Genomic DNA, 8,771 nt, shown 5'->3' on the forward strand with positions numbered 1-8,771 from the left:
AGTCTCAAATAAAAATATCAGAGTTCATGTTGCCCCTACCCACCACACTTTTTTCTTTTATAGAAAAGCACTTGAATTTTATTTGCTACTTTAAATGTTTTTGAAAATATTAATAAACATGAGCTGTATTTGGAGGTGGATGACAGACATGCTTTTAACATAGAATTTTCATCCTAGAATATGACTTCCTCCAAAAGGAAAATCTTAGTCCTCTTCCTACAGGTAGGTTCCAATGAGAATGCATGAAAAACAGGCGGGAGACAGTTCCCAGAGGAGACCTGAAGTTTCTTTAAGAACAGGCTGCTACTACTTCCTGTGAGGTTCATAAAGCGCCTTTCCTTTCGCTTAGTTGTCTGGGGTGAAGTCAAAGGGCTCAAAGTCTTTCCAGAAGTGGTGGACCAGGGTGTTCTCCTCATCGTTGCTGATCTGACACTGTCTCCAGTCAGGAATATGAAGGATGGCTTTATTGTCCAGGATCTCCTTTCCAACCTGCAAAGGAAAATTCTTTTTAATTCTGTGGAAAAGCTTCTCTCCTGTGTCAAGTTCAACACAAAAATAGTCTGCTCCTGGCTGTGCAATCCGCTTGATGGCAGAGTTCTCTGGGATTTCTCTGGGATTTCTTCTGTCGTTAAATGAAGGCATCTTTAATGTCATCAGAAGTGTAGTGGAATGACCTGTAGCTGAAGGTGATGGCTCTTATAGTCTCTCTAGAACAGAACATAATGTTTCCACCACCTCTGCAGAACGCTCCACCAATGACTAGTAGTGTCCCATGGGCAGGCTGAGAACAGTCATCAGATAAGCCTCCTTTGACCAGGGCAAGGTAGCAATGTGTGCCAATGTAGACCAGCAAACGCTTTTCCACTTCAGGGTTGGCAGGGCAAAATCAGCAAGGTCTTGGAGGCTGGGGAGGTTTGAGGCTGGTTTGGATGAGCAGAAGACTTGCTATCTCTACCTGTGGACGAATGCTTCCTTCCCTTCTTCGGTGTACCTTCGCCATCTTACAGAAGAACAGAGTAGTTACAGGTGACTAAAGGGATGATTAAAAATGTACATATAGGGCCAGACCGATGGCGTAGTGGTTAAGTTCTCAGGCTCCGCTTTGGAGGCCCAGGGTTCACAGGTTCCAATCCCGGTCGCAGACCTAGCACCACTCATCAAGCCATGCTGTGGCAGCATCCCACATAAAACAGAGGAAGATTGGCAAAAGATGTTAGCTCAGGGCCAATGTTCCTCACACACATACAAAATGTACATATAGCCTTGAAAAAATTATTGGTCACATAAGCAGGAATGATTTCATCTTCTGCGTGTGGGTTGGATATAAAACACCTACGTAATTTTAACCGTCATTATTGTGAGCCAGCCTTGTGGAAGTGGGAGAGAGCCATCTGCTCCACAAAGGTGATTATGAATAACACATAACGAAGTCTCATTCAGCCAGCACTGATTGGGGCAGAATTACACGGTGATCAATGACAGAACTTGAAGATCAGAAAGGCTGGCTTTGCCTAGGGGCTCTCCCACTTCACCACCATTGTGACCTCAGACAATTGTTGAGCCTCTTTTAGCTTTTGTCCTTTCATCTGAAAAATGAAAATAACAGGATCTACTTCATAGAGTTCTTGTGAGAATTAAATAGAAAAATGCATGCATGGCACATAATAAACATTCAATAAGTGGTTGCTGTTTTAAGAAATTTGCCAACAATTTCATAAACAAGATTTCCTACTGACTCAAGAGCTCACAGAAATTTTTAAAACATTCCTGAGACTTTTGTTATTTGCCATAAAACTTAATATAAACACTAATGATGTGAATATTCTTGTCTGTTATAATGTTGCTGTTAGAGACATTCCAGAACTTTCCAACCCTACATTTCTTACTTCTCTCCTAGTCCAAGCTTCTGGATATTCTGCCAAATTTCCTCAAACCATGACTTCTTTACACTGAGAAAAATCCTTTTGCTGCTCTTCTGTTCAGTGTTTCAGGGCCCTGATCCCTGCAAACTTGATTTCCTACACCCCCTTTGCCAATTATTTTCTAGAGAGATGTGGCTAAAGGGAGACAAAACTGGGAAATTGGAGGACTAGGGAAGGGAAGCCAAGTGACTTCTTTGCCTTCTCTCTTGGCTTTGGGCTGCAATTCTAGCACAGACTGAGTCTCCACAATTCACCTCTCTCTGGCAGACCTTCTCTCTGTGCCCACAATTTCTGTAGGGCACATACCTGCCCTGATCCCACATCCCAGTTGGACCCTGCTTTGGTGAGCGTCTGCGCCTCTGTGGTTCCATCTTCAGTCTGGATGCTCTGTTTTCTCGGGCCATTGGTAGCATCATCTCATTTGTCTCTCCAGCTCTAGATAACTTTTGTCTGAAGCTTATCTCTGGGTGTCAATGAGAAACTCTGTGTGTCCTCACTCTCTCCTGACTGTCTTTCAGCTCTTATTCTTTGCACCTAGTAGCCTGTATTAATGTCCTCTATTAAAGTACTTGGTCTGGATTCTCCTCCTAATTAGATATGATTGATTCAATCATGGTAATTTCACAGCTGTTTTCTAAGCAACTGACCTAGTGTTGATATGTGATTTTTATTGAATTTTGAATTCCGGAGGACATTTTAAAAAGGTGAATATTGAACTATTCCTTATTTCTTTTTTTACTCAAAAAAGTTAAAAAATACCTGCTCCAGACTTTGATAACTCATTTTACTAGCAAATACTCATATAGAAGAAATTTTGTGCCCAAGACCGATTGCTGAAAAAATACAATGAAGTCCAAGACATGGCCACATCCCCAAGGGAGGAAGAAAATACTCTATTTTCTTCACTTATTATTGTTAGTATTATAGCTCCTGATATTTAGGAGTTTGAAGTAGGAATGACTCAATTGCTTTCAAGTTTATCCTAAATTAAAAGAGCTTGGAATTCTAATCCTCAAACTTTATGTATTAAGATCGTTCATTTTTCTTGTGCCCTTCACCCATGTAGTTCCCGCAAATCAAATAAGCAAATGAAAATAATACTAATCAAATACTAAAAAACAATTATAACTAATAGCAGGAAATAAATGTTCTGCTTAATCATAGGGAATCTCAAAAAATAAGCCTGATATTTCCAAATTTCTGCTTAAGTCATTGCAAAAGAATCAAACTTGACTTCCTTCGACTTTGTAGACCTTCTGGAATTCAAAGGAGAAACAGCTGCCAAAGCAAAAAAGGTGGATTGAATTCTGAAGTTTAGGAAAATCGTATTAACCTGGCATCTCAAATAAAACACAACCAGATTCTCCTCGGCCATCAGGGGACCACATACTTAAGCCTTCATCTTTGTGCAGATGGGTTACATTCAATAGGAAACACAGCGTGGAACAGTTAGTGTGTCCTGAGATGGACGTCTTTGTTTATTTGCCTGAATTGTTCTTTTCTGTTCCCCATGATGGAAAATGTCATCAATAAATCAGGGTTTTGGAATTTATCTAAAGTTGCACAATATCTGCTCTGATAGATTTATGTGACCACTATGTAAATAAATAAGTTTATTAAATTGACCAACTTAGGCAAACGCGCACGGAGGTAAGCTAAGAATTACCTGTCTGAATTGGTGCAGCTGGTGCTTAGCAAATGTTATTGACCTTGAAAAATATCACAACTCGCCAACAATAATGAAGCTCTAATTTTTAAAAAATGGTTACTCAGGAAGGAAACCTACACTAATGAGAGCATTTCTCAAAACTGTCTGTCAAAGTAATATATCCATAAAATTGAGTCGTTTAGGAAAAAATGCAGTGTTTTAATGATACATAGTTTATAAAAGAAGAAACTAGGCCCAGGACTTAGCTTTGGATTCCATCATTATAAAAATGTAATATAGTAATGGACAAATACGTTGAAAGCTTGATGCAATTATAAAAGCAATTAAGAAATATCATATGCGAAGGGATAAATTAATACCATGCTTATTTACTTAATTTTTTAAATTAATAGACTACTTTTTTGAGCAGTTTTAGGTTTCCAGAAAATTGAGCGGAAAATACAAAGAATTCCCATGCACTCCTTCTCTCCTCTGAACACAGTTTCCCTTATTATTAACATCTTGCCTTAGTGGGAACATTTGTTACCATTGATGAGCTCATATGGATACGTTATTGTTAACTGAAGTTCATAGTTTACATTAAGATTTACTGTTTGTGTTCTATATTCTCTGGGTTTTGGCAAATGTATAATGACATATGTCCACATTACAGTATCATCCAGAATAGTTTCATTGCCCTAAAAATCCCCTCTGCCTCACCTATCCATCCTTCCTTTCCTCCCCACAAACCCCTGGCAACCACCAGTATTTTTGTTGTCTCCATAGTTTCACCTTTTCCAGAATATTGTATGATTGGAATCATACAGTATGTAGACTTTCAGATTGAATTCTTTCACTTAACAATATGCATTTAAGGTTCCTCTATGTCTTCTTGTGGCTTGATAGCTCATTCATTTTTATTGCTGACTATTACTCTCTTGTATGGATGTACCACAGTTTGTTTATCCATTCACCTGTTGAAGGACATTTTAGTTGTTTCAAAGTTTTGGCAATTGTGAATAAAGCTACTATGACTGTTCTTGTGCAGATTATTGTTTAGATGTGTGTTTATAATTCTTTTGGATGTTTCTGGGAGTTTTTTTTTTTTTTCTGAGGAAGCTCAGCCCTGAGCTAACCACTGCCAATCCTCCTCCTTTTGCTGAGGAAGACCAGCTCTGAGCTAACATCCGTGCCCATATTCCTCTACTTTATATGTGGGATGCCTACCACAGCATGGCTTGCCAAGCGGTGCCATGTCCGCACCTGGGATCTGAACTGGCGAACCCCTGGCCACCGAGAAGTGGAACATGAGCACTTAACCGCTGCACCACAGGGCCGGCCCCTATTTCTGGGATTTTTAACATTCATGACAGTTCTATAAAAACTTTATGCTATAAATTTAAAAATATCAACTAAGTTGACAAATTCCCAGAAAATGTATGTATTAGCAAATTTATCTAAAGAAGAATTAGAAGATCTGATTTGTCTTACAACTACTAAAAAATTGAATCAGTAGTCAAAGATATCCCCACTAAAAAAATTCCAAGCACAGATTTTCTACCAACAAGTTCAAACTGGTGTTCAAGGAACAAATCATTTCAGTCTTAACGATAATTTTCCAGGACACTAAAAATTTGTTTATGAGGCTGGTGTAATTTTAATACCAAAATGCAATACGGATAAGTAAGGAAAGAAAAACATGGGCAAATTTTATTTGTAAAACATAGATGCAAAAATCATAATAATATGCTAGCAAAAAGAATTTAGAACATGTATACAAAGCATAATGGTATAATCCACGATTACAAAGTTGGGTTTATTTCAGGAAGATAAGGTTGTATTAATATTAAAAAGTAAATTAATATAATTTGCCATATTACAAGATTAAAAGACCTCAACGATTTCAGAAAAAGCACTTGATAAAATACAATATCCATTGATGTTGATGTACTTGGCAAATTAGAAACAGAAGGGAACTTTCTTAATCTGACTGAAAATCAACAGTCAACTTTTTACACAGTAAGAACACACTGAAGGCTCTACTTCTGAATTTGGGAAGAAGACCGAGATTCTAAGCATTATCTCTTTTGTTCAATATTTTACCAGTGTTTCTAGCCAGTGCAGTATGACAAGAAAAAGAAGTGGATAAGGATTGGAAAGAACAAAGGAGTAAAAACTCATTTGCAAATCATACAACTGTGTACAAGGAATAACCAAAAGCACCCACAAATAAATTATTCCACAAACAAATTAATAAAATAGGAAGGCAAATTTGCTAAATAAAAATCCGCATAGTGGGGGCCAGCCCAGTGGCATAGTGGTTAAGTTTGCACGCTCCACTTTGGCGGCCTGGGGTTTGCAGGTTCGGCTCCTGGTCACAGACCTACCACTTCTCATCAAACCATGCTGTGATGGCATCCCACTTAAAACAGAGGAAGATTGGCACAGATGTTAGCTCACCAACAATCTTCCTCACACACACACACGCACACACACAAAATTCATAAAGTAAAATAACCGTACTAAATAGTAAGAATACAAACAAAATATTTAAAGATGCTATTTATCATACTATGCATATCAACTACATAAAAATATATATAACAGAATTTGTTCAAGAACTCTGAGGAAATTTTTAAAAATTAATTGAAAGACATTAAAGACTACCTAGATAAATGAAAAGATATATTATATTAGTGGATTTTACTCCTTAAATGATTTATAGATTGAATGCAATCCTAGTGAAAATCATGGCACATTCTTTGTATAGAAATCAACCAGCTGATTCTAAAATTTATATGTAAATTCAAGAGGATGCATATAACTAAAGACAGTTTCGCAAAGGAAGAATTAGGGGCAAAGACTTGCTCTACTGGATATTAAGACTTATTACAAAACTGTAATAATTAAGATGATGTGACATGGGTACAGAGATGGACAGGCTAATGAGATAAAATGGAGAGGCCAGCTGCAGATGCATGTATATATAGATATACGTATGATAGATGGAATGGAAGATTAGTGGAGGATGAACCCACTAATCTTCCATAAATAATATTCTCTTCCATATCTCTTCCATAGATAATGTTCAGACCAAATATATCCATAAGTACAACAAATCAAAATCCTACTTTACACCACATATAAAATAAAGTCTGGGTTGATTTAAGACCTAACTGTGAAAGGCAAGATTATCAACACAGGAAATTTTCTTTATGACGTCAGCGTAAGGAATAATCTACATCTGTCGACTTCAGGTTGGGGTACAAAAATCTGAAAAAATAAAATAGTAGACCACCAAAAATATTCACTGAATTTAATATGCCATTCTTTTATGTTTTAAGATGCAGCCACTGCATTGTATACATCAGCATTCATTCCTAAGGAAAAGCACTTCAAATGCAAAATAGTATAGCAACAATATTTTCTTAGCATTGTGCCATAAGAAACAGAAAATTTGCGAAAATGCTTTTTTATATGCATTGTGGTAAATAAACTTATAGTATATAAATACCTAATAGACTTTAAACATTCTTTGCCATTTACTCAATATAACTGTTTCTATTTTTTATTCAAATAATGCCACAAGTTGACATTTTATTTCTAAAATGTAAAAATAAAAATATATGAGAAGAAAGAAAGACAATAAAAACGCCAAATGAGATGCTTGTGCACCTTTGAGAATTGTTTTTCTAAGGAGTAAAACATCAAACATGACTTACTTGATTTAAAAACTACCTTCACTTCCTAAAGCTCAAGTTATTTCTTCAAATGTAATGATTTTTCCTCATAAAATATTGGGTTTGATAGCAAAAACTTTCAAGAGAATTATTTCTGTAATATGTTTGGCTTAATATTGCAAAAGTTGTGTCCCTAAGAAACTGTGTGTTACCAAAAACAATTCTTTAACAGAGAAAAGAGAGTTATGGACTAGAGAGTTTCAATCTTGCAATCACTAGGTGAATTTCTCTATAGGAATTTCAATGATAGTGTTTTTGAGGTATTATGAACTGAATTTTTTTGTCCCCTCCAAGTTTATATGTTGAAGCCCTAAACCCCAGTGTGACTGTAATTGGAGACAGGACCTGTGAGGAGGTGATAGAGACTAAACAAGGTCATAAGGATGGGACCCCAGTCCAGCAGGCCTGGTGCTCTTATAAGAACAGGAAGAGACACCAGAGCTCGCTGCGCCATGTGAGGACGCAGTGAAAAGGTGACGCTCTGCAAGCTAGGAAGAGAGCTCTCATCAGGAACTGAATCAGCCAGCACCTTGATCTTGGACTTCCCAGTCTCCAGAAGAGTGAGAAAATAAATTTCTCTTGTTCAAGCCACCCAGTCTATGGCATTTTGTTACGACAGCCCAAGCTGGCTAAGACAAGAGCTAAAAATGCATAGCTGAAGAGTCTAAACATCCGGCTAAATGTAGCATTTATGATATTTAGCGTTTGCTTCATAGTAATGGCCTTTTCTGTCACCATCAGCAATATAATTAGCATAGTTTCTTACAAACACTAGTTATTTTATCTTTATCATTATTTTATAAACTAGCTTTTGCTATTTAACTAACCATCCTGAAACTTAATGAATTAAAACAATATCCGTTTATTTAGCTCACAATTTTTTGGGTTAGCATGCTGATCTCAGCTGGGGAGATCTCATCTTCTAATTCTGTTCTTAGCTGGGATTCCTCGTGAGTTGGCTGTCACCTGAACGTCAGCTAGGCGGATCTGGAGTTCTGTGAGGTCTGTGGCTAACACTTGCCTGTAAGTTTCTCAGGGACAGCCATATTGTTTTTCACGTTTTTATCCCTAGCATCAAACACCATATTGGGCAAATTGCAGGAGCTTAATAAACACTTATTGGACAGGCGGTACAAAGACAATGACACTGAACAAGGAATTGCTGAGAAACATGGAGCTCCTTCAGAGAGCTGACCAGTTGCTCTGCCTAAAGGGCAGGTGTTTGGAACTTTGGGCAGCAAACAAGGTGAGTTGTGTAGGTTTTGGCCAGGAGTTGATCCTGCAAGTGCAGCTACCCTGCAGCTCCTGTCAGCAGAGCTGGAGCTGCCCTGATGGAAGATTTTGCTGGCAGGAATTGTCTTATTACAGGAAGGAACGTATTGTTGAAGATCTCCAGTTCACCCCTTATTGTGCAATATTTGCTCACCTCCTCACTCGGGAGAGAGTGACAGTTTGCCACTT

The 8,771-nt window shown here is 37.6% G+C and overlaps 1 pseudogene; it reads right to left on the bottom strand.

Moving 5' to 3' along the window:
* Window positions 1-213: 213 nt before the first annotated feature.
* LOC111775158 (CWF19-like protein 1 pseudogene) lies at window positions 214-8,395 on the bottom strand (annotated as a pseudogene).
* Window positions 8,396-8,771: the final 376 nt, after the last annotated feature.

The sequence above is a fragment of the Equus caballus genome, chromosome 10 (genome assembly GCF_041296265.1).
Source record: "Equus caballus isolate H_3958 breed thoroughbred chromosome 10, TB-T2T, whole genome shotgun sequence".
NCBI lineage: Eukaryota > Metazoa > Chordata > Mammalia > Perissodactyla > Equidae > Equus > Equus caballus.